The sequence below is a fragment of the Pelodiscus sinensis genome, chromosome 6, assembly GCF_049634645.1.
Source record: "Pelodiscus sinensis isolate JC-2024 chromosome 6, ASM4963464v1, whole genome shotgun sequence".
In the NCBI taxonomy this organism is placed as follows: Eukaryota; Metazoa; Chordata; order Testudines; family Trionychidae; genus Pelodiscus; species Pelodiscus sinensis.
Window position 1 is genome coordinate 112,579,942 of NC_134716.1, and position 24,948 is coordinate 112,604,889.

General features: G+C 41.2%; 1 long non-coding RNA gene across 1 annotated transcript; it reads right to left on the reverse strand.

Moving 5' to 3' along the window:
* Positions 1-4,659: 4,659 nt before the first annotated feature.
* On the reverse strand, positions 4,660-12,512 carry LOC142829985 (uncharacterized). The gene is made up of 4 exons (XR_012904979.1): positions 12,316-12,512; positions 11,949-12,080; positions 9,318-9,403; positions 4,660-4,968 (listed from the first exon to the last, which is right to left on the reverse strand). It is a non-coding gene; the product is annotated as an uncharacterized LOC142829985 (long non-coding RNA).
* Positions 12,513-24,948: the final 12,436 nt, after the last annotated feature.

Sequence of the window (24,948 nt, forward strand, 5' to 3'; positions counted from 1 at the left end):
CTGGTTAGTCTTAAAATGTTAATGTATATTCTTACTTTGTTACTAACTCTGTGGAGAATACACCCTGTCAGGACTTCTGGGCTCTCTCTCATCTTTGGGAGGGGAGTGTGATCTAGTGGGTTACAGCAGGGTGCAGAAACATTTTAGCTCTATATAAGAACATCAGAATGTCCATACCAAAGGTCCATCTAGGCCAGTATCCTGTCTTCCAATAGTGGCAGAAAGAATAAACAGAAGAGGCAATCATCAAGATTCATCCTCTGTCACCTATTTTGTTTGTTTTAAATCTGTTGCCTATAAATATAATTGGGTCAGTTTCTTGAGTTATGTTAATGAAGGAATGAATAACATTTCCTTATTCTATTTCCCCACACCATTCATGATTTTCTAGACCTCTAACATCTCCCCCCAAGTCGTTAGTAATTTTTTTTTCCAAGCTGAAAAGTCCCAGTCTTGTTAATCTCTCCTCATATGGAAGCTGCTCCTTAACTCCCTAATTATTTCTGTTGCCCTTTCTATACCTTTTCCAAATACAATCTATCTTTTTTTAGATGAGGTGACCATATCTTCATCCTGTATTCAAGATGTGGGTATACAATGACTTTACATAGAGGCAATACAGTATTTTGTCTTATTCTCTATTCCTTTCCCAGCGATTCCCAATATTCTATTAGCTTTTTAGTTTTTAGACTGCCACTGCACATTGAACAGATGTTTTCAGGGAAATCCATAAGAATTCCAAGAACTCTTTCTTGAGTGGTAATAGCTATTTTAGACCCCATCATTTTTTTATCCATCATTAGGATTATATTTTCTCATGTGCAGTGGCAGATCTAGAGATAATGGGGCCCGGTGGTCAGCTTCATTTTTGCTGTCCTGCCCCCCGCTTGGACTCGTCCTGTCCCTCCCATATTTCATTCTTTTTTCTTCATCCTCCTGCTATATAATAAGTAATAAGAAATAAATGAAAATAAAGTGAGGTTCCTTGATTGTTTTGTTGTCTAACTTTTTTCACAGACCAATTGAAAATTGCTGATGGTCTCAATGGACCTCTTAATGATCTTTCCAAATATTGTTTACACCATTAGCTAACTATTGTAAAGTGATTTGGATAAGAGTGCTTTATAAAAAAAACATAACCTTTCCTCAGTCCACCATAATGGAATTCTCAGAGCACAGTTTGAGAACTTCTGGTCTAGATGAAATCTTGTATTTGCATTAAGCCAACATGAAAAATGTGTAAAAATAAAATGTATAGATAACACATGAATGGAAAAAACAACAGTTAAGTTTCTTCAGTGGAAGTTATTCAATTTAGAAAAAAAAATTCAGCTAGCTTTCTTTCCACATTTTTTCTTTACAAAATCAATTAAGACATTTAAATAATATTTTGTAGAGAGGCACTTTCAGTTGTCAATATTGCTGAATCTGTCAAATGTTCCTCCCGGCTCTCTTGCTCCTCCCACAGCCCTCTCTGTTGAGGGACTGCTTCACCCCACAGAACGGCCATCCCCTGCACAGGATTGGGGGAGTTGCCAGACCCAGTGCTGGACTGACCAGCCCTGGGGAGCCCATGTCGTTGGGGGGACCCATGCCTGGGCACAGTATGTTTCATTGTAAATCTGCCCCTGTTCATGTGCATTACTTTGCACTTATCAACACCGAATTCCATCTGTCCTTGTGTTGCCCAGTCACCCAGTTTTGTGAGATCCCTTTGTAACTCTTTGCTGTCAGCTTTGGATTAGTCACTGTTTACCCCTTTTTCAAGAACATTTATGAGAATTTTAACACCGTGACCCAAATTCATATCCCTGCAGCACAACACTCACTCCTACTCTTTTCCCCCTATCTTTTAAGTGGAGTACCCGGCATTGTTTTCATGCTGATCTAATGAGCCTTCAATTGCTTGAATGCCCAGCCTTTTCTTATTCTTAACCACCCTGACTCCTCCTTTCAAAAACAAACTCCATGCCCCAAAGGCAAAGCCACAAGCAGCTCAAACTTTATTGCATTTAAGACCTGCCTCTCCAGCCAGGACATGGGCTTTAAGCAGACCTCAAGAATGAAATCCAGGGATTCAAACTCAGGAAGAAGGGCTACTGCCCACCCCCAGCTCCCCATAAATGGCACCTTTGATGGAGCCTCCCTGTACCTATGGACTGCCAGGATCTGGTGGATGCTCCCTGGAAGCTACATTAAACACTGCCAGGACTTCACACTTCCAGTGTATGGCACCCCACACCCGGCACCAATCCAGAAGCCCCTTCTACACCCAAACTCCCTTAGAGCTTGCACCCCTCATTGCCCCATGTTACAACACGAGACCCCTGCTGCACTCCAAATCCCTCTGCCTGGCCCCACCCCAGAGCCCATTGTCTCAGCCAGCCCAGCACACACACATCCTATCCCAGTCCTGAGCCCTTTCTGCACTCCTAACAACTCGGCCCCAGAGCCTGCACCCCCAGTCGGAGCCAAACCTCTTTCCCACACCCCAACCCTCTGCTCCAGCATGTTAAAAGTGATTCAAAGGGGCCCAGAGTTCCCAGCCACAGCTGTGGTGGCCGGGAGCTCCAAGACCTTTAAATTGCCATATGAGCACCGTACTACTATACCAAGCAGCTCTGAAGGCTGAAGTCCAGGTGGTGCAGAGGCCTGGCTTCTCCTAGTCCCACACCTTCCATCTGAGGCCCCAGTCCCTTTCAGGAGCATTGGGCTGGATCCCCCCCACATCTTGTCCAGTGAGGCGCAGAAGCTGTTGTTTTCCCTGAGAATGTGAGACAGCAATCAGGAATGGGGCCTTGAAGAAGGGACAGGACAAAGGCATTTGGTTTTGTGCAATGGGAAGGATAGCAATCCTGGTACGAGCAAAAGAACTAAATTTCAGTCAACCTTAGTTTATTTGGTAGGTTTCAGTGAGAGCTAAGGAAGAAGAAAACCGAAGATTATTTTGTAAAGCACTCAGTATAAGGAATGACATTTTCCTCTATGTTTTGACAGCATGTAACACATGGGAGGTAGCACTAACCCTGAATGAAGCCTCCAAGTGCTCCCGTAACACAAACGAGTAACAGCCTCTTAGTATAAAGAAAATGGGTTAGTTTGAAATTAAGACCTCTTGAATTTTTTTTGGGGGGGGGGGGAGAAGAGGGAGAACATAAAATAAGGATTGGTTTTCTTTGTTAAGTTTCTTCACTCAACCTACAGTTTACAACATTTAGATCTACTAAAGGATGGCTCCAATTGCTTTAATCAAAGATGGCAGAATTCAACACACACTGAGAGAGTAGGTAATCCTGAAGTTGCTACCACCGACTAAACTGATAGCAGAATAAGAATGTAAAACATCCCAAAAATTGCTAGGTGCAGTTTTAGTAGCTCAAATTTATCTAAATCAAACCTAATAGTCCAAGTGTTGATTTGCCTCCAACACCTCAGAATTAAACAGCTGGGTTCAGTTCATCACACATTCTAGCTACATCTACACTATAGGCTTCTTGCTCAAGAAGCTTTTTGTGGAAGAGATCTTCTGCAAAAACTTCTTGCACAAGAGCGCATCCATACTGCAAAAGCGCATAGAAAAAATGATGTGCTTTTGCGAAAGAGAGCATCCAGACTGCATGGACGTTCTCTTGAAAGGAAACTCTGATTGCTATTTACAGAATGGCCACCAGGGCACCTGTGTTTTTTCGATTGCCTCTTTTTGTTAAAAAAAAAACCTGTTCCCCATCCACACTCACCTTTTTGTGCAAGAGTTCTTGTGCAAAAAGGAGTTATTCCTCATAGAAGGAGGAATACCTACACCGGAAAAAAAACCCTCCGTTCTTTTGTTTCACTTGCACAAAAATGCGCTTGAGGTGTGGACATTCCATGAGTTTTTGCACCAAAACAGCTGTTTTGGCACAAAAACTCTGTAGTGTAGACCTAGCCTTAGTGGCACAAACTCAGCTGGTCAAGCCCAGCCCTTTGTCTAACACTTGTTCCCTTTCTCAGACATCTTTAAAGAAACAAGAAAGGCTTGCACACCTAGGACACTTCCTGGCGTTTTCTCCAGTTACACTTTGACTCTTCAGCATTAACATTCACTGTGCACTGGGACAGTCCTGAACACAACCTCTTTACCCTGGAAGGACTAAAGCAATGGAAAAGCATAACAAAGACACCTATAGGCTGTATTAGTAAGGCTGCCTTTTCAACTCAGCCAAAATGGCTCCGGTTATTTTCTTCAAAAGACCTTCAGCCACCTCATGTAGTGCTACTGTGGAACTACAATCTTCCCCGGGCTTGGGGCAATGTGCTGTTATGCTGGCTCTAGAGAATCCCAAGAGGGATGATGATTAGTCAAATCTGTGCTGGGTGGAGCACGTTACCCCTGTGTTCAGCACAGCTCTCCTAGCTGGAGCATTGCGTTTTGGAGGCACAAAGCCACTATGTACACCCTTCTTATCCCTCCTGCCCACCCAGGTAAGCAATGAATGAAGGAGGCATAGTGGCTGTGCACAGCTTGATGCTCTTCCAGGGCTGCTCCCTGTCGTATGGATAGCCTTAGGCCTTGTTACTCCCAGGCACAAATGGCTACATAATACATATATATTCCCTCCTACAAACTTCTGGAGGAGTCATCATGTTCACACAGAAGTTATTTATTACTGATTGCTTTATTTTCATGTTCATCTATAAAGGTGCTTTACAGTAGGCCTTGAAGTGCCACATACCCATACAATCTTACAGTATTGTACCCATTTTACCCAAGTAGTTAGTCAAAGTACAGGTCTGGCAGGTTGTTTTCACCAAGAGGAGAAATTGATGACATTTTAAAAAGAATGTACAATGTCCTGCTTCCCTGAACACAGAAGAAATCCAACAGCAGGAGACAGAATCTTTGCTCATAGTTCCAAGCCTTCTTCAACCTGCACTCAGTCCAGTATCTCTTAGCCAGAGCAGCACTGACAGTGTGGCCCTGAGAAGAAGCTGAAACAAAAAACAGGACTATGCAGCACTTTAAAGATTAACAAGATGGTTTATTAGGTGATGAGCTTTCGTGGGCCAGACCCACTTCCTTGGATCAAATAGTGGAAGAAAATTGTCACAACCATATATACCAAAGGATACAATTAAAAAAATGAATACATATGAAAAGGACAAATCAAATTTCAGAACAGAAGGTGGGGGGAGGAGGGGAGGTAGTTGTCTGTGAGCTAATGATATTAGAGGTGATAATTGGGGAAGCTATCTTTGTAATGGGTAAGATAGAGTCTTTATTCAAACTTAAGTGTAAAGTGTTGAACTTAAGCATGAATGACAGTTCAGAGGATTCTCTTTCAAGTGTAGTCTTAAAAGGCCTTTGAAGCAGGATGCAGGTAATCAAGTCGTTGAGATAATGTCCTTTCTGGTTGAAATAGCAAGAAACTGTTTTTTCTTTGTGATCCTGTCTAATATCTGTTTTGTGGGCATTGATCCTTTGGTGAAGTGTCTGAGACGTTTGTCCAATGTACATAGCAGACGGACACCAGGTACCAGAGTTGGTATTAGTGTGGTATGTCCTGTGGTTGTGGGTAAGAATCATCTTGAGGTTAGGTGGTTGTCTACAGGAGACTATGGGTCTGTCTCTGGTACCTTCCCTTGCAACAAACCTCGTTGCCAGCTTTGTCCACATATTCACTCTGCCGATACCATTATTGGACCTAACCAAGTGAGTTATAAGATCAAGAAAACATATTTCTGCGCATCCAGAAATATAATTTATGCTATCATGTGCTGAAAGCTTCCTTTCTGCTTTCTCTCAGAGTCTCTGATCTTTCTGCTATTTCTGTCACAGACATTCACAAAACTGTAGCCAGTTAATCCCTTTTTGAAATAGAAGGATTCTTTGTTTTAACTACATGAAGGAGCTTAATGGCATCTTACAAATGTAGGTAGTTGTTACACTTTGCGTCAGGGGTTTAACCTAACCCTCAAGACAGTACATATTTTATATATAAAAGTTTGCATATGAATTCCAGGTCTGCAGTTTAATGCTGAAGTTAGGTGTTTTTGCTGAAGTATAGCAACTTTCAAGTCTGTTATTGAGTGTCCAGGGAGGCTGAAGTACCCTCCTACTGGTTTTTGAATGCTACCATTCTTGATGTCTGATTTGTGTCCATTTATTCTTTTGCATAGCGACAGGCTGGTTTGGACATTATACATGGCAGAGGGGCATTGCTGACACATGATAGCATACATTACATTAGTAGATGTGCAGGTGAATGATCCTCTGATGATGTGACTGCTGTGATTAAGTCTATGATGGTGTCACTTGAGCAAATACGTGGACTGAGTTGGCAACAGGGCTTGTTGCAGGGATTGATTTCTGGGTTAGTGTTTCTGTTGTGTGGTGTGTAGTTGCTAGTATTGGACTGGGTCTGAATAGGGAGTGAAAGTGGCTAGCTCAAAACAAAATAGTTATCCTTTTTTTGGTCTTCACACTTATCAAACGTTGGGAGTGGGCCACATCCACCATGACTGAATTGACCTTGTTAGCACTAGTCCGCCTCATAGTGACATAACATACTCATGTGTGCATGTGGGTGTAGCCCAAGGTCCAGTGTGTTTCAGCAGCAGCCCTGGGAACAACAAGTTGTGGACTACAAACTGCGGCATGTTGGGAGAACTTCCTGGTTCCTGCCAGGATGTGCCCTCGGCCCCCAGAAGGGTCTCAGCAAGGACTGTGCTAGAAGCAGCACACAGGCTGCATGCTGAGAGGAGGGGCTGCTGAACTGTTTTCCTGTTCTATGTTTTTTACAGAATAAAGCCTGTTCCTGATGGCTTGTGTGAGTGGGTCTGGTCTGAGGTGCGCGTGCGCGCGCGCGCACACACACACACACACACACACACTCACTCAGGCCTACCCTCCCACAGTGGTGTAAGACCTCACAAGGCTTCTCCTATGCTGAATAACCTCACACTGGGCTAGCCAACAGGAGGGGTTACATGTATATATATATCCACTAAAGTGCAGTTGCAACTTCCTGCAATTGACAAAGTGAGTTCTCGCCCATGAAAGCTTATGCCCAATTAAATTTGTTAATCTTTAAGGTGCCTCCTTGTTGGATTTGTGTTAAAATGAACAGCATGTAATACCCTCACATGTAATGCCATTTTGTACAATGATGGATTAAAACATAGGTTGAAGTGGTTACAAAAAAAGTAACTTGTTACAAATACCCAGTTAGAGTATATGAAAAGGATTGTGGATTGCTGCCTTAGGGGATCTGGCCCAGCTCCCATTCATAGCAATTGAAATATTCCCACTAACCTTTAATGAGAATTGGCTCTCCAGTCTCAGATTAATATGAGTCATGCATTTTGTATATACTTCATCCATTGAGGTTGTCTTTGACTATACTGGGTACCATGACTACCTTGACATCATATTACTACTACTCAGAGCTATTTTTAAAGAAGTGAAAAGTGACTGCAATCAGTTACTTGGAAAAGAATCTGATTGACATGTAACAGTAATAAGCAGGTTCAATAATGAATACAGATGGGCAAAAGTTTTTTGATCCTGCCACAGTCAGAATTCCAAAGAGATTAAGAGTTTGAAATAATGTATTTGTACTTACGGTTACTTTCAACTGAAAATTCACCACTTCTCTGTAAGGGGCTTCCTACATGCATTGATTCCTATTTGATACTATTGAGATCCTATAAAAACTGACCTTCTCCTCCCTCAAGAAAAGTATTTTTAAGTAGGACTAAGTCATGGGTGATGGGTATAAGAGGCATGAGGAGGTAATGTCTTCCCTGGGTCTTAGTACTCAACTACTTCCCTCTTCCTATATCTATTCTGACCATTCCAGAAGGCTCCCACAATAGGCTGCTGCTGGTGGCAGACTGGTGACTCTTCCCCTCAAGTGGATGTGTTAACTTACAAGTGAAAGCCCCCTAGCTTGCCAGATCTATTAACATAATACTGAACCTGTGAAAGAACCATTAGGCTGTAAAGAAACCATTGGCTATTTGGCCCATTGAGTGTGGCTAGTTCGCTTTAGCAGTAGCTCCTATAGTGGCTACTGCTTCAGAAGCAAGTGGATAAACCATGGCTATAGACAAAAACTTGCTTCTAAAGTCTTCCTGTCCTTTCTTTCCATCCCTATTTTCCTTTCACCCCTATGCTGAAGAGCGCTCTTAACAAGACAACATTCCTTTTCTTCCAGATAGCTGGCCAATTGAGTTTCCCTTTTACTTCTGACTATTTGATTATCTAGTTTACAGAGAACCCTCCACCAAAATCAGTACCTTACTAATATATAAAATCCTTTGTTATGCCTAAAGTCTTTGGAAACATATTTTTACATAATCATACAGTGAAATTTCATAAACATATTTTCTTATGAAAATCAGTTATTCTATGGAGATATAACTACCTAATAAAGTGGAAGGAACCTTGAGAGGTCATCAAGTCCAGCCCTCTACCCTCACAGCAGGACCAAGCACAATCCCTGACAGACTTGCCCCAGATCCCTAAATGGCCCCCTCAAGGATTAAACTCACAACCCTGGGTTTAGCAGGCCAATGCTCAAACCGCTGAGCTATGCCTCCCCCAGGCACCAGTTTAGAAACACAACTTTAAGCACATGGTTTAGTGTTTTTTTGGATCTCTACTTAAATGTGTATCTGCCCACATCTCTGTGTTCTCAGATTTTTTGATAATGCCCCTCTCCTAAAGATGCAAGAACACTCAGCCCTTCCCAGCAGGAAAGAAAAGTTCTATGCAGTTCCAGCCTAGAATAGCTATCACAGGCACAAATAGCAAAAGTACATGAGTGCAGCTGCATTATAGCCTTCTGCTCCATGCCACCACAAGCAAGTCTCCTGGTACTAACTCTAGCATTAGGGAAAGTGGGAGAGAAACTATTAAGCATCTTTTTCTATGGTGAAGCACAGTTATAAAACATTTGATGCTTAATGCCATCCTGTGCTCTAAGCAAAGAGACTGAAGGATCTCCTGTATTTTGTTACAAATTAAAGAGAATCCCACATAAATAAAAGAGACAAGGTGGGTGAAGTTATTCTTTTATTGGACCATGAGAGAGACAAGCTTTCAAGCTATTATCTCCCTCACTTTTTCTCTTTAATAAATATCCTAAGACCCACACAGCAAGTGAAATGCTGCATATATAAATATAACACATATGCATAACTAGCTATTAAATTTATATGCACCTATCTAGTAAGTATTCTCCCTTTCAATCAGCTTCTTGGAAAGGTCCTACATGAATTTCCATTACTGATCTTCCTTGACTGAGCACATTGTTCAACCATTGAACAAAACTCACCATTTAGGTATTCTTCTCACACCCTCTCACCCAGACCTTAGTAATGCCTGCTTCTTCTCTATGCAGTACATTTCTTCTCTATATCACTTGGGGAAAAAAAATGAGGGAACTTTTAGTGTATGTCTGCTGCAATGAAAACCAGTGTAGATGACATGAGGCCAGCACAGCTGAAAGAGAAATTCAGTTCTTCTTAGTAAGGTGAGGCTTGCTGCAGATGGAGCAAATCTCTTCTCCATGTTATCACTAAGCAAAAAGAGGGCTTTATGAATATCTGGATGTATTTAGCAACAGCATAACACTAGCCATGAAATGCTTGTAATATGGAGAGAGAAATTTCTCACTAGATTCGGTACCACATAAAGCAAAATCAGACTGAAGGGACATGTGGCTGCATAGAACAAGCTGTCCTTCATCACGAGGTAATGAACACCCCTCCCCCCACACCTCACAAAATAAATGAAGTATATTAGGGATGGTTTTCCATGCACAAAGAGCAAAACAAATCTCTTTAATAAAGGATAAATAAATAAAAATTCTCCATGAGAAAAACTAGGGTGAAATCATTGGCCCATTTGAAATGAATGGCAAAATCTCCATTATGGTTTCAATACGTCTCTCCTTCTGTTAAACAGACATCTTTAATCCACTTATGGTCCTGTCCCACAGCAGGAAGACTTCTTACTCTTAAATATGCACTTCACCGAAAACAAATCACAACTATCTACACCACTGAAACGAAACAAAATCTCCACTGCATTTCTATGTACAATGTCATGAACACCTGGGCTAAGTATTTAAGTATCAATATTTTTTTTCTTCACTAGACTTAGATTTAATTTTAAAACAGTATCTTAAAGGGACACTGCTCAAAAAGCCTCACTTTTTGGGACAGTCACATAAACTTAAAGAGGAAGAATAGCTATTCTACAGGACATTTAGGTCTTACAGAATTTAAGAATGGCATCTCTGCTGCAGGACTCCATAACACATTGGCATAAAGTTAATAGAACATTATACATTTCTGTATAACATTATTGGTTTAATACCTATTAAACTCTGTAAGAATTTCCCATGGTGAATGTATTGAAAAGAAGCAAAAACATTTTTTAAAGATGAATGCTGATAGATTTTAAAATCCAATATTGCTAGTCTGTTTATTGGGTTTCTGATTGAATGCAAACAAATCATGACTCTTTAATCTGGTTCAGATGATGAATCTTGTTTTATGTGCTCATTTTCTTAACCACATTTCTTGACCTACATTTGACTGGCATTTTTGTGAAAAGTACCAGGATAGCTAACAATTGTATTATAGTCCAATGAATAGATAACCCACTGCTATTCAAACCATCCACTAAAGTATAACTAAAGAATCGTAAGACATAGATTTTAGACTTGCAAAGACAAATCAGATGTCTTTATTTGAAAAGGTCATAGCTGAAGATAGCTAAAGCAATTGTCAGAAAGTGACCAGGGAGGAAAGCACTGGAAAATACTTAAATGATTTATCCACCAATTATCATTCTCTGGACATTATAACAACCTATTGTGATCATGAGCATTCCACTGATTTCCACTGGCAGCCTCACTGCACATGTGTGATATGTATGCAGCAAAACACTGGACATCTGGGGTGAAACAATGAAAGAAACATTTTCACACAATGCTGCATTTGCTACTAAATATAATCCAGTTATGCAAATAACAAATAGTTGCACTAAAAATTGACTCTTAATAAGCTGTAGTTTTGAAAGCAGAGAGGAAGAATATTTGTTTCCATTTTAAAATAATCACAGTTTAAGGTTCCCAATTAATAATGTATCATTTTCAATTTTTCACTGAGGATTTAAATGCACATGTCTTGGAAATTTATAATCTATGGGGTGCATTCTAGATTCCTGCAATACTGACTAGGTCACTTTTCTGGCTATAGGGAAGCCAAATATCAATGGCCTCCCCAGATCTTTGCTGTATTTAACACTACATTTCCAAATATGACAGTGGGATTTTAGCCTTGTTACTGCCAGTGACTCAATGAGCTAGGATCATGCCCTGGAAGTATTCTGCTGGAGAGCCCCATTGCATCATTCCTCCCAAACAATTTCATTAGGAGGATGCATTTTTCTGCAGCTGCTCTGTCCCATGGTAGATCTCATGCTCTGATTACAGTTGCCTCTAGGACTCCTTGTGAAGGAGGAGATAGTGCTTTCCAGAAGAGATAATATAGCTCTGGGCTTTATCTTTTTCCTTGAAAAGTATGTTGGACCAGATCAGGGATGACATGCATATCCCTTAGAACTTAAGCACTGAAACCTCTTTCCTAGCATTTCAACACTACTCCTATAGAACACCACCAGAGAGTCAGCATTCAGTGATTAAGGATTTTCAGTATCTATTCCACAGGGTGAACCTCCCCAAGATCAAGTAAAAAAAAACCAAAATGAATTAACTAAATTCTTAATTATCAACTTTGTAAAGTCCTATAATTATAAAGACACAATATGACTAGATTGGTAATGCATACATGTTACCTTCAGAGTTATATAGAAGTATAAATGAAGTAGATCTAAACAGGTCAGTCCCCACAGAAAACCCAGTGAGAAATAACTTGAAAGCTTAGATGAAGTTCACCTGGGTCTCATTTAGAATCTTTGTTTATCAGCTCCATCTTCTATGCTGCAAGTGGAACCCACACAAATCTTTCTCCTTTGCTGGACTGTGGAAATCACTCAGCTAATTAATTAACTGTATAAATAAATAACTCTGTAACAAGAAAAATATAAAACTGAGACAAGCACAACACAAATGACTCTTTCCTCATCACCACATTTAAATGAGAAAAGAGCTCATACACCAGACTAAGACAATTTCATTAAAGTCAAACTTTCAAGGAATAGAATTCGCCTTTCTATAAACTAACACTGCCCGGGCTTCCCTCAGGGAAAGTTAATAATATCATTAACCTGCCACAAAAGATTCAGGGGCAGTCAGAACCAACCTGCTTTTTACTCCTATAGCTGAGCTTTTCCCAACCCGTTGCTAGAAATGTGGCCTGTGTTCCCTGTAAGCTAAGCACTTCGGTGATCATCCATGAGAGATTCAAAGCCACCCAGATGATTAGCAGAGCACTCACAGCTGGCAGTATGTGTGTCTATTTGTGGTGCACATCTGCACATGCCTTTGTGCACATGACAAAATGTATTCCACACACAGATGGAAAAAGTTAGAGGGAACATTGAGCATGTCCTCAAAGTATCATTCCTGACTATTAGACCTCAGTGGAGTCTTACTCCAGCTACAAGGAGCCTATCAAGCATGCCCAAAACTACCACACACAATCCAGAAACTTCTGGGCATGGAATCCTAATTCTGCATCTACAGAGCAACAGTGACTCAGCGCAACTCATTCCTGTGGCCCATTGTCTTCTCTCTAGATCTCTAAAACAATCTCTCTGTTAGGTATGTGGCCTAATTAGCACTATGCATGAACTTCTACAGTTTGAATTTCTCTACTGTGGCACTCTCTGGTCCGGCATGATTTTAGTTAACCAGATGTCTACTTACAGTGGGAGTGGGCAAGTTTCCTGTGGTTCCATAAAATTTGTTTACAGCCACCAGTCCTTGCTCTAGTGTTATTTAGCTGTAATATACCGCTAAATGTCTTCTAAGAATCTAGTAAGCAGTGGAAGTGTTGGTAATGCTGCTAGATGATATTGACCTCCTGCGGTCCAGCAAATTCTCTGGTTCAGCACTGGTCAGCTTCCAATGGTGCCAGACTAGAGAGGTTCAACTGGTAGTTCATTAATATCTTCCCCATTAACGTAGTAGAAGGTGGTTTCCCTAATCACCTTCCATCCTAAACACTATTTATATCACACAACACTATTTGCAGCAAGCGGGTCTTTAATAGCTTAGGGTATGTCTACACTACCACCCTAGTTCAAACTAGGGTGGTTAATGTAGTCATACGGAGTTGCAAATGAAGCCCGGGATTTGAATTTCCCGGGCTTCATTTGCATAAAGCCGTGCGCCGCCATTTTTAAATGTCCGCTAGTGCGGACTATGTGCAAATCCCGGGCTTCATTTGCAACTCCATATGACTACATTAACCACCCTAGTTCGAACTAGGGTGGTAGTGTAGACATACCCTATGACACTACAGTCTTATGATTGTTCCTGCATCTGGGTTTTCTACTTAGTGCCACATTCCCATTCTTGCCAGCTTTCATCCTACTAGCTGTATGCACTTAAGTCTCTAGAGGTATTTGGTGTCTGTGACAGCATATTGTATGGATAACACATTTCTCAGCTGGCTCAATCTCATGTCTGTGCAATGCTCCCCTTTGAGCTATGTTATGTTCAAGGCATACACACAAAGAAAGTTAGATAAAACACATAAATGCTTTAGCTAGAAAGTTGCAACATAACCCTCTTTTATTCCTTAGAATGAAGAGCAAAAACATGAAGAAGAACCTGAAAACAAGGCAAGCTGTTTCCTGAGGCAGAGGCGTGCAATGCAGCTCTTAGTAGTCTGGACTACTTTTTCCAGACTGTCTGACTCCAGAATGGCATGCTGGCCTACAAATCCCCACAGCATGAAAGCAGGACCAGGAAAACCCCTCTTAAAGTGATAGCTTGTCATTCCAATTTAGTGATTCCAAAATATAACCTATTGTGGCTAATTACTGATGTCCAGATGGATTCTAAAGTGCTTGTATTAGCAATATGATTCCTTGGCTTATCTTAAAACCAAAGCAAAGAGTGCCTTGCAGCCCTGCAGTTGTGAATGAAACACTTTCTTGATTAGCCCAGGTAATGAGGACTAATACATCTCCTAATTCAGGGATGGGAAATCTCAGGCCTCCCAGCCTCAAGCTGCCCTCCCCCCCACACAACCCCCACAGCATAGGAGCCCATGCTGGTGCTCCAGCCCTCCTGGCACCTCCCTGTCTACTAACCTGCTCCCCCACCCCCTCAAACTCTGGTGTGTGAGGGGAATATCAGGAGTGTCTTTCTCCTCATTCAGGGGCCATGTTAATCGGGGTGGGGGAAGGGTTGATTTTTTTTGGGGGGGGGAGGAGTTGTTTCTCACCTGTGTGAAGCCCCCAACTGATTTTTTGTGGATCAGCAGTCCTCAACCCAAAAAAAGTTCTCTACCCCGTCCTAATTGTTAGACATTGATTGGTATGTGCCTTCCCAAGAGAAGCTAAGAAACTTCCTTGAAAAGGTATGGATAAATAGGAATATGAGTAGTTTTTACACTTTTAAGAACATTATAAAGAGCAAACTAACAAGAACCATCAACCAAAACAAACTAAAGACAAATCAAATAAACGTGTTAGGGATTCAAAAGAGTTTAAATTGACTAGATAATAAAAAATTATTATTACTAACCTGTGTGGGAATTTGCTCTTCCTGGGTAAAATACAGAATTAAAATATTGCTGGTAATTCCTACCTCAACTGGGATCAGAATGCAATAGAAAGCTCGTGACTGCCTCTCCCTCTTTGGCACACTCCTACTAACCCTTACTTGCATAAGGAAAAAAAATATTCCCATTAATAGAGTGTTGCAAGATTGGACATAAGATTTCCTTCCTTTTCAAAAGGGGCTTACATAATTTGGACACACTGCATCTCCATTTTTGGTTGCATATTTAAACAAAATGGAACCTTTAAACTTTGTGTTTCTCTCATCGCTAGTTTAACGGTCTGTCCATAGAGCATGAGCAATGATATCTGGATGGAAGAAACTTATTAAATGCCTTGAAAATTTTCAATAATAATATGTATTAATCTTGTTGCAGCCTTCAGTTTTCTATGGTATGCTATTTGGTGCATAAAGGAATTGTGCCCAAATTCCCCTGGGACCTTCACTTCCTTAAGCAATAAAAGAGGATGTGTTATTGTTTAATAATGGCATACCTAGACACACTCCCTGGCAAAAGGTTCGAAACTAAATGACTGGAAGTATGCAAGTCTTTATTACGCACTAACTAAAACCATACACTGCTTATTGAGATCATAAAACTGATACTTTTTGACAATTGGTTACAATAGTATTGTATCCTTCTCTATGGAAAGTGGTTTTTAGAGTGATGTTACATATGAATCACAGCAGATACAGAAAGTACATAATGATGTTTTTGTCATGGCAGCACTCAAAGGTCACACATTCAAGTTCCATACTTGCACTTGACTAAATAAACCATGCTGATGGGGTAGTATTAGGACCATATAGTATTGCCAGAAGCATTGTCCTTAAGATGAGATGTTAATTTAATGTCCACTATCTCTGTGGATGGTGAGTGCTTAGATGGGAAGTAAAGACCAAATGGCACTTTTCAAAAAAGAATATAACAGGAGGGAGGAATTTTCAGAGGGGGTAACTGGCTATGTAGCAGAGAGCATGAGCATTCAGTCCTGAGTGCTCAAAACTTCATTGGGATTTTCAAAGCCAAGGGTTACTGCTACAGACAGGGGAGCTAAGAGCCTGCACAAGCCCCTGGGCAAGGTGTGAGGGAGCAGTAGCTCCACGCTCCCAGGAGAGGTGGTGCTTTGGGTAGAAGGGGCAGGACTGGGTCAGCCTGGTGGTCTCCACACTGCCTTGTGGTTGTCACGCCCCCGCCCCCCACCCCTCAGAGCCCAATTTTAAGAGCTCAGGCCTCTGGCCGTTGCATCGCTGGACCCTAGGGCAACTGCCCCCTCTGCCTCCCACATTGGCTGGCCTGGGTACAGAAGTTCTGAAAATGTAGCCCCTGATCTTGACATTCAAGCTGTATGGACACACATTCCAGCTGAGCACTAACCACCAGCATCTGCAAAAGGCAGCTGTCACAGAACATACTGTTGTGCTCACATGTTGCTAAATGCAGATTGTCCGTACCCTGCTTTGGTCCTCAAGTACTGAACAGAAAAGCCAACCAAATCAATATGGTGTTTACTGTGTAACAAAAAGCACCCACACAGACTCAAGAAACAAAGATATAACTGCGCTAGCACTACGTTAGTGAAGAGAGGAAATGAATCACATCCCTCACATTATGCCTGGTACAAAAAAAAAATGTTATGGAACAGGACTGTACACCAGATAAAGGGCTACCATTTAGCACACAATGCAATAAAAACACAAGTCTGTGTCAGCAACAGGGCTCCACTCATCATGCAGGTGCCTCCTGCTGGCCACCTTGAGGATTAATGCTACAGTCATTATGCCCTATCCTGGTGGTGCCTCACCCACCGTCACTTATGCTCCTAGAATCACATTCCTCCATGGACCAGTCTCCTCTTCCTTATGCAGCCCGTCATCCATGTCATGATCCATGCTTCCCTCTTCCAAGGGCAAGCATTGCAGTCTAACTGTCCTGCCACTTTCCCAGTGGTGACTGCAGCCAATTGTCTGGCCATTTCCTCTTGGCACTAGCACCCTCTTCCCTCCAGGGCCTCAGCCTGCAAATCCCACTAGATATCCAGGAGCTCCTTCTAGATCCACCTCATCCCAGCTAGCAGCACTGCTCTGTCCAGAGTGATAGCTCCTTCTACCTGTCAGGAACTCCATTCTCAAAGAAGTAGCTGACCCTGGTCTGCCCGGGCTCTTTTATATGAGCCAGTGCCAGGTCCTGATTGGCTGCTTCTATCAGCCTCTCTCTAATTGGCTGCCTCCCATCTATTAACCCTTTAGAGGCCACTGTGGGGCCAAGGCCCACTCACAGTCAGGAACCTTCATTTGCCAATATCATCTCAGACCAGTGAGCATGACAATGACCGGATGGATATGTTATTGTCACTTCTGATCTGTGACCTGCCTATGAGACATAGCAGAGTAGAGGGGAATAGAATAGGCTGTAGCGGAATATGTTCTGTTCTTGTTGCAGGCATGCTGAGCAGGGCTAACAATAACTAGGGATGCTATCAGCATAGAACACTGCTCAACATTCTCTACTCACTAGATATCTGCAGTTCACAATACGAACTTTATAATCAAGTTATTTAAAATAGTGATACCAGTTTCACATCATGGCAGAATTTAAGTATAACTGTTCAGGAAATAATATGGCTCTTATCACTGTAATACCTGATTATAGGTGCTGTACATCAACCACATCAACTTACAGAATATAACCTCTGTGTTCCAAGGACTTAACTGCCCTTCGGACCACTATAAATTATATTTTAAAAGTATAATTAAAATGGAAGAAATATGAATGTGGGCGATTTTAAGCAGCTGTTCGCAGTTTATTCTGAGGATTTATCGGGGGGGTTGCACCTAGTCCTGCATTGTGTGATTGTTGACAGTGCATATCAAGCAGTAAAAATTCAGTTCTGGAAACAAGTGGTAAGAGCAGAATTTACTTCCTAATATTCATGTCCTTTCTGACCTGCTGTATGATTCAAAATCTGCTCTCCATACACAAAAACTAAATTTCACTGAAGGGAAAATTAGCAGAAATGCATCAGATGAAAAGTAACTTGGTGAAGAGGCTTTCAGTTTGGGAACTGGAAAGAAGCCCAGATTTTCTGGGTTTTGCTTTCCATATGAAAGCTCTGAGGCTATGTCTAGATTGCAGGCTTCTTTCGGAAGAAGCTTTTCCGGAAGAGATCTTCTGAAAAAACTTCTTCCAAAAGAGAGTGTCTACACAGCCAAAGTCATCGAAAAAGCAGTCTGCTTTTTCAAAAGATAGTGTCCACACTGAATGGACACTCTCTCATATTTCAGCTGTAATTACTATGGACCAGAGCACCTGTGCTTTTTCCTCTTTCCTCTTCTTTCAAAAGAACACTCTCTTCCCCATCCACACATGCTGTTTTCCGAAAGAGGATTACCAATGTCGGAAAAAACCCTCTGTTCTTTCGATTTTCTTTCAGAAGAACATGATTGCAATGTGGACATAATTGAAGTTTTTTCAGAAAAGCGGCCATTTTTATGAAAAAACTCTGTAATGTAGACATACTGAGATGGGAATTTTAGTTAATCTAGGCCCTCTTCTGTCCAAATATACACTTCATCCCAGTGAATCAGTGGATTACTGTTGTCAACTTAGAACAAGGGTTTGCCCTTTTTCTTGATTTGAGGAAAAAGAGGATTATGTAGTGAACCAAGACTGGGACTTTCAAAAGTGCTCAGCATTAGCCTAACTCTGATTACTTTGACTTCAGTGGGACCAGAGGTAAACCAATGCTGAGTGCATCTGAAAATCCTATTTTAAGTATTCCTATGCTGGGAGATGCTACTGGCATTAATGGTTTTGTGTGAGCTTGTGCCTATCTCATTCTTATCCAAATACCTAGCAGAAATAAAAGAGAGAGTCACTAATTACATGTTTTGCTTTATAGCCAGCAGATACTGCTTGGCTCATTATATGGAGCATGGACTGTATCTTAAAGGGTATGTCTACACAGCAGGGCTCAACTCGAAATAAGCTATGCAAACTGAGCTATGTCAATTGTGTATCTTATTTTGAAATACCTTATTTCGAAATATGGAATATCTATAGAGCACTTATTTTGAAATAGAGCACTCTTCCTCTGACTTCCCTTACTCCCCATACAATGAGGGTTACAGGAGTCGGAGGAAGAAGTCCTCCAGCTTGACAATATTTCAACATTATTTCGAAATAACTGTCTGCTGTGTAGACGCAGACTAAGTTATTTCGAAATAAAGCTGCTGTGTAGATGTACCCTCAGAGTTTTATTCTGCCTCTTATCTCCATAATATCTGAGCCAAGGACACCTGAGGCTACATGAAACAGTCAAGCTGTGTCTACACAGGCGCGATCTTGCGCCAAAGCGGTCACTCTTGCACAAAAACTTGATGCCTGTCAACACTGGCTGTGTGTTCTTGCGCAAGTAAACTGACGTTCTACTGTATAAAATCAGTGCTTCTTGCACAAGAACTATGAAGCTCCTGCTCAGGAATAAGCCCTCTTGCGCAAGAGCTCTTCCAGAAGAGGCCAGTAGTGTAGACAGGCAACATGAATTTCTTGCGCAAGAAAGCCGTATGGTTAAAATGGCCATCAGAGCTTTCTTGCGCAAGAGAACGTCTACACTGTCATGGATGCTCTTGCGCAAAAGCACCTCTCTTGCGCAAAAGCACATGCCAGTGTAAACGCTCTCTTCTGGAAGAGTTTTTGGACAAGAACTCTTCCGCAAAAGAGTTCTTGCACAAGAAGCTGCCAGTGTAGATGTAGCCTCAATGACATTTCTGTGCAAAAGTAATCATTTTATTGTTTTCTTTGACAAATTGCAAACCTGCCATTATCCATTCACCTACTAATCAGCTAAAGCAAAATCAGCAAGAACTACTAAGGGCTGCTTATGTACCTAATGTGCTAAGTGTATATTGCAGCAGTGTTTGAATGAGATTTCAATGCACTTTGTACACATTACTAGACAGCTGGTCTTACACAACATAGCAAAGGATGTTTAATTTTAAATGTGTTATCAAAGCAAAACTGACACTTCTCTTAGTGAGACCAATAAAATAACTTACTCTTTTCAGGACAAGTCATTTTGGAAATATCTTAAAAAGCATTAGTCTGATTTTTTTAAGCTAACCGTAGCTAAACTCTGATTTTTTTAAGCTAACTCTGAAAGCACAGTAACTTTAAATATCTTTAGTTACATCTACACTGGAGGCATGTGAGACTATAACAGGTCTATGAAAAAGGGGTGACAAACTTTGGCATAATTGCAGGTATTTTACATTACAATGGCATCACATTACAGTGAGTAATCATAGTAACTACTATGATTAAGATTGCAACGCAGTTTCAGTTACACCCATTCCATCACATGCTTCCATCTTTTGGTTTTAAGTTCTCTATATATTGACTCAAACTATGTCCTTGATTTTTAGGACGAATTTTCTCTAATTTCTGCTTTAACATTGATCATAAAATAAGGTTCTTTGTAATTTTTTAAATATGAGCACATTCCTTTTTACTGCTTTTGAGTTATGAGAGGGCAGGGAAAATATATAACCTTCTCATAACTATATATATTGACACAGATACATACTTTTTCTCAGGACACTGTTTTCGCATGGCCATTAGGCAAAGCTAGCTGACGTTTGAAACTGGACATGGACACAGCGGTTCCTGAGGACTAGTGTAGTTATTTGGCTTGAAAGAACTACAGTAGCTTTGTATAAAATGCAACAGCTTGCAAACTGTATAGTGAGCATGCACAAAAGGAAGTTTTGTTGGGTTTGGCTAGGTGACAGATTGACATAAATGTGTAACCAGTAATTAATGGACCCCATTCCTGTTCCCAAGACATTTCATAGGAAAATTCCCTGTGTCTTCAGTGGTGCTGGATCGCTCCCCGCCCCTCCCCCCCCACACCCCGAACAAATTTCTCACATTAAAAACCTTTGAGTTCTGTTGACAATAATCTGAACTTGCAAAATGCATGACCCTTGAAGGACTGAGTCTTCAACTCCCAACTAGGGGAACTCTATACAAGTACAACTATCTTGAATGGTGGGAATGCATGCAGCCAAAAAGCAAGTTCTAACTTTTACTTTGGGGGCGGCGGGGGGGGGGGGGGGGGGCGATACAAATGAAAGTTTTCACCATAGTTAAAATTACAGAGAAGGCATTTCCACAAAATTCTGAAATACTGTGGGTATGTCTATACTACACAGCTTCACCTTGAGCAGGGGATTGGGTACAGGATGCCTCTCCTCCACCCAAACTCCCTTTCAGAGCTCACACTCTCTTCTGCGCCTCAACCCCCTACCCTGAGCTCCCTTCTGCACCCAATCTCTGTCCCAGAACCTGCACATCCCCCCTAGAAAAGTGCAGATGTTGACCACTTACCAAAATCTTGGTGTGGTCCTCCCTCAAAAATTATTGCCCATCCCGGCACTAGGAACTATTGCTGATGATTGGGAAGGAGCTACCTTGTCTGAAGTGCTGTCTATTGGGAAAAGAAATTAAGTGAAAGTCCTTTCTGCCAGCCTCTAGTGGTTTTCAAGCTCCAATCTCATGGCTTTTGTTCAAAGAGTGAATTCTAAAGCACTTTGAGGCACCGATTCAAATTGGTTCCTGTGATTTTCTATATAACATTTGAGTGTTCCCAACTATTTTTTCTCTTTGATCTGTCCTGGGAGGTAATATATTCATATTATTTCTATGACTTTTTGCAGTCTTGACTTCTTCAGGCTGTTTCAACCCAATTCCTTTATGAGCAATTTTACTGACAAGACTGATCAGTTAAATTCATTGATGTCTGATGCCACCTGCTGGAGGAAATCCTGCTAAGTTATCTGATTCCAGGGAACCTAATCAATGCTCCTTTTGATTTGAGCCTGCCTGTTAGTTGCTCCTGCTAAATTCTTTCTAGGTGAGTTTCTTCAGTTCCTCATAATTGAGTCCTTTTGGACTTTTGTTGAAAAATATATTTAAATGCTCACTTCCTGTCTTTCTGATGCAGAATACTTAAATATTAACTTTAATTTTATATGTCTAATGTTCTTAAGAGTTTGTAGAGTTGCTTTTTTTTCTTTAGCAAGGCTCATAGGCATTGATTTAATATCTCATGGGTTCATCTCTTAAAGGCCACAACTCAGCAAAAGGTCTTAATCATGTGCATAACTTTAGGCACCTGTTGATGCCCAGCCCTAATTGTGTAAACCCCTGAGAGGCATATGTACCATTGTGAATAGGTATCTAACTCTGGGGTTTAGGTGCCTACATCTCAGATTTAGGCTCCACTACAACCCACAAAACTCCTGCTAAATCCTGTATGCTCCTAAACTCACACAATGCCTAAATAATAGCTCTGTGATAACTCATTCCTGTAGAATTTCGTTCACTGGGTGTAACGGAGTTATTGACCAGCCCTGTGCTGCCCCCCACCTATCACTGGGTCTAGGACCATAGGTTTCCCACCACTGGTCTACTCCAGAGACTTGTATAACTGTTCTCTACTCCCTGACCACTACTGATGTCACAGCTGGAGCAGGGGGAATTTTCTTAGTACTTATAGTACTTTTAGACGGTGGGGCAGACTCTTACCACTTTTGCCACAATGACCTACCCAAGGAAGGAGCTACAGACTGACCAAGTGACTTATCCAAGGTCATGGAGGAAGCTTGTGACAGAGCAGGCTATTGAACTGTGTCTCCAGATTCCCAGACTAGCAACCAAACCAATGGGCCATCTTTCGCCTCCTAAGGAAGGAAAGAGAAAAGGTCTCACCTGCCATCTACAACAGTGCCCCACACAATGGAAAGAAGAGGGAATTGGCCTATCTACAAAAGGGGAGAAGGGCAAAATAGGTAGTAGGCTGCCATCAAAGACTGACCCCTTGTCAGAATGAGAGTTGGAGACAGAGTTATCATAGATGGGCTGTTGCAGCTGGTGCTCAGATTCTCTCCTACAGCTATGCTCTAGTAAATTCTTTCATGGCCTAACTCTGTGGGCCAGACCACAAAGGGTTCCACTAAACCTCCGCTCAGTTAGTGCTGTAAAAGTTCCTTAGGCTCTTTCTGTTTCTGTCTTGAGGTGTGTGCACTGCTGCATCCCCACAGACCTAAGACCCAGAGCAATCTACATACCAGGGCAGAGAGAATGAGAATGAGACTCTTCCGCCCAGTGGTTAAAGCACTCAAGTGAGTGGTGGCGAATTCTGGCTGAAATACTTTCTCCCCATCAGAAAGTGAGAGAACTGAATTGTGCTCTTCCACATCTTGAGTGAGCACTCTAATAACAGGGCTAAAGGCTTTGGTCTCCTCCCTCAAGCCATTTTATATGAAATGAGACAGGTACCCAATTCATTCTCACAAGAAATGCCTTAGGCACCTAAGCCATCTGATGCAAGAAAGAGAGTCCTTAGCAAGATGGGCACCTTTGTCCAGCCAGACTTATAGAATCATAGAACACTAGAACTGGAAGGGACCTCGAGAAGTCATCGAGTCCAGTTCCTTGCCCTCATGGCAGTACCAAGCATTGTCTAGATCAGTGTTTCTCAACCAGGGGTACTTGAGAGAAGTCTGGGGGGGATACGTCAACACAACTGAAATTTGGAGAACTGAATTTTTGTTTTAAGTTTTACAGTGCTTTATTATTTTTGTACTTTTTACACCAAAAAACTGGTCTAGAAGAGTGTTTTTCAACCTTTTTAAAAATAAAATACCCATTTTTTTAAAAAAAAAATTAAAGTACCCCCAGTACCTACAGTTTTCAGACACACACAATTTTTTTCTACCATTGCAACACATTTGTTTAAACAACTTAATTGTAGCCGGACGGGCGATGACATTTTTGGGTATAAAAAGTACAAAAATAATAAACCATTGTAAAAATTCAGTTTTCTCCAAATGTCAGTTATGTTGACGTACTCCCCAGACTTCTCTCGAGTACCCCTAAAGGTACTCGTACCATTGGTTGAGAAACACTGCTCTAGATCATGTCTAGACTTAGGCACTTATTCTTTGGGAGGGGTGGGGCTTAGGTCAAAACCCTTTCCTCAGCATCTCCCATTGGCTAGCTTAGGCGGCTGAGCATGCCGACTTGTGTGAATTCTATTTTTAGGCACCCATCTTTCTCCATGCGTTGTATAGGATGCGTAGGTGCCCAGCTAAGGGTTGCTCATTCCTTTATTGTTTCAGTAATTTTCTAGGTGCCCAAAATCTAGACATTGCAACACTGAGCATAAGTTCAGGTTCATGCCACACCTCTCTTTCTTGCCCTGGTGCTGGTGTAGTGCTAGATCAGAAGTAGCTGGAGTTTGGTTGGTTGGTTATTTTAAAAGACCTCCTAATCAAGTCCAAACAACACTGCTTTTCTAAATGTCTGCAGTAGAGACTTTCCTCATGCCATTACATGGTCAGATTGTGCACCCAGAGTTACCCTGGTCTTATGGTGACATTACCAAGGGTAGGATTTATCTCTTTAATATAAGACCTGAGATAATTTATTTTGGGTGAATGTCACCTCTATACACTGGCCCCATGAATCACCAGTCCCTTAAGTGTCACATAACATCTGCACATGTCCCTTCTGTGAGAGTGACTTTCACTCATTGGGGAACAGTGTTCCTCTTCTCATGTGGCTTGAAACCTTTAATGAATCATACATTTCCAGTAAATCCCATGACACACACCCTGAATGAAGTTAGCATTTCAATAACTCATTATTGCTTCTAGTTACAATTAACTGTAGCTGCTGGGGTCTTTTCTATTTAATATTCTATATAATATTTAATAAACTTACATTTTAAAAACATATTTTCTGCCATAATTTACATTCACCAGAGGGGGGCATTGCTGACTTTCTCTTTAGCTAAATTTCCTGTTTCCTTTTTCAATCACTATTTTAATGCAATAATTTTTTAAGGAAGTCAAGGGTTGGTCTTATTGCCTCTCTGTTTAAAATATTTCCTATTTTTAATTAATTATATTACTGTACTACAGGGTTTGGAAATTAAAGCCACTGTACAGTAACCATCTGATTTTGCATTCTCCCATTATTTAAATGGGAGTTTTGCTTTGTCAGTGTAAAAGGGTCTTAATGTGGATGTACATTACATATATACCCACTTTGACACTTCACTACCAGAGTGGTATAAATCAACCTTAGTATAACTGCAAAATCAGGCAATAATAGCTTACACATATGGATCTTTGT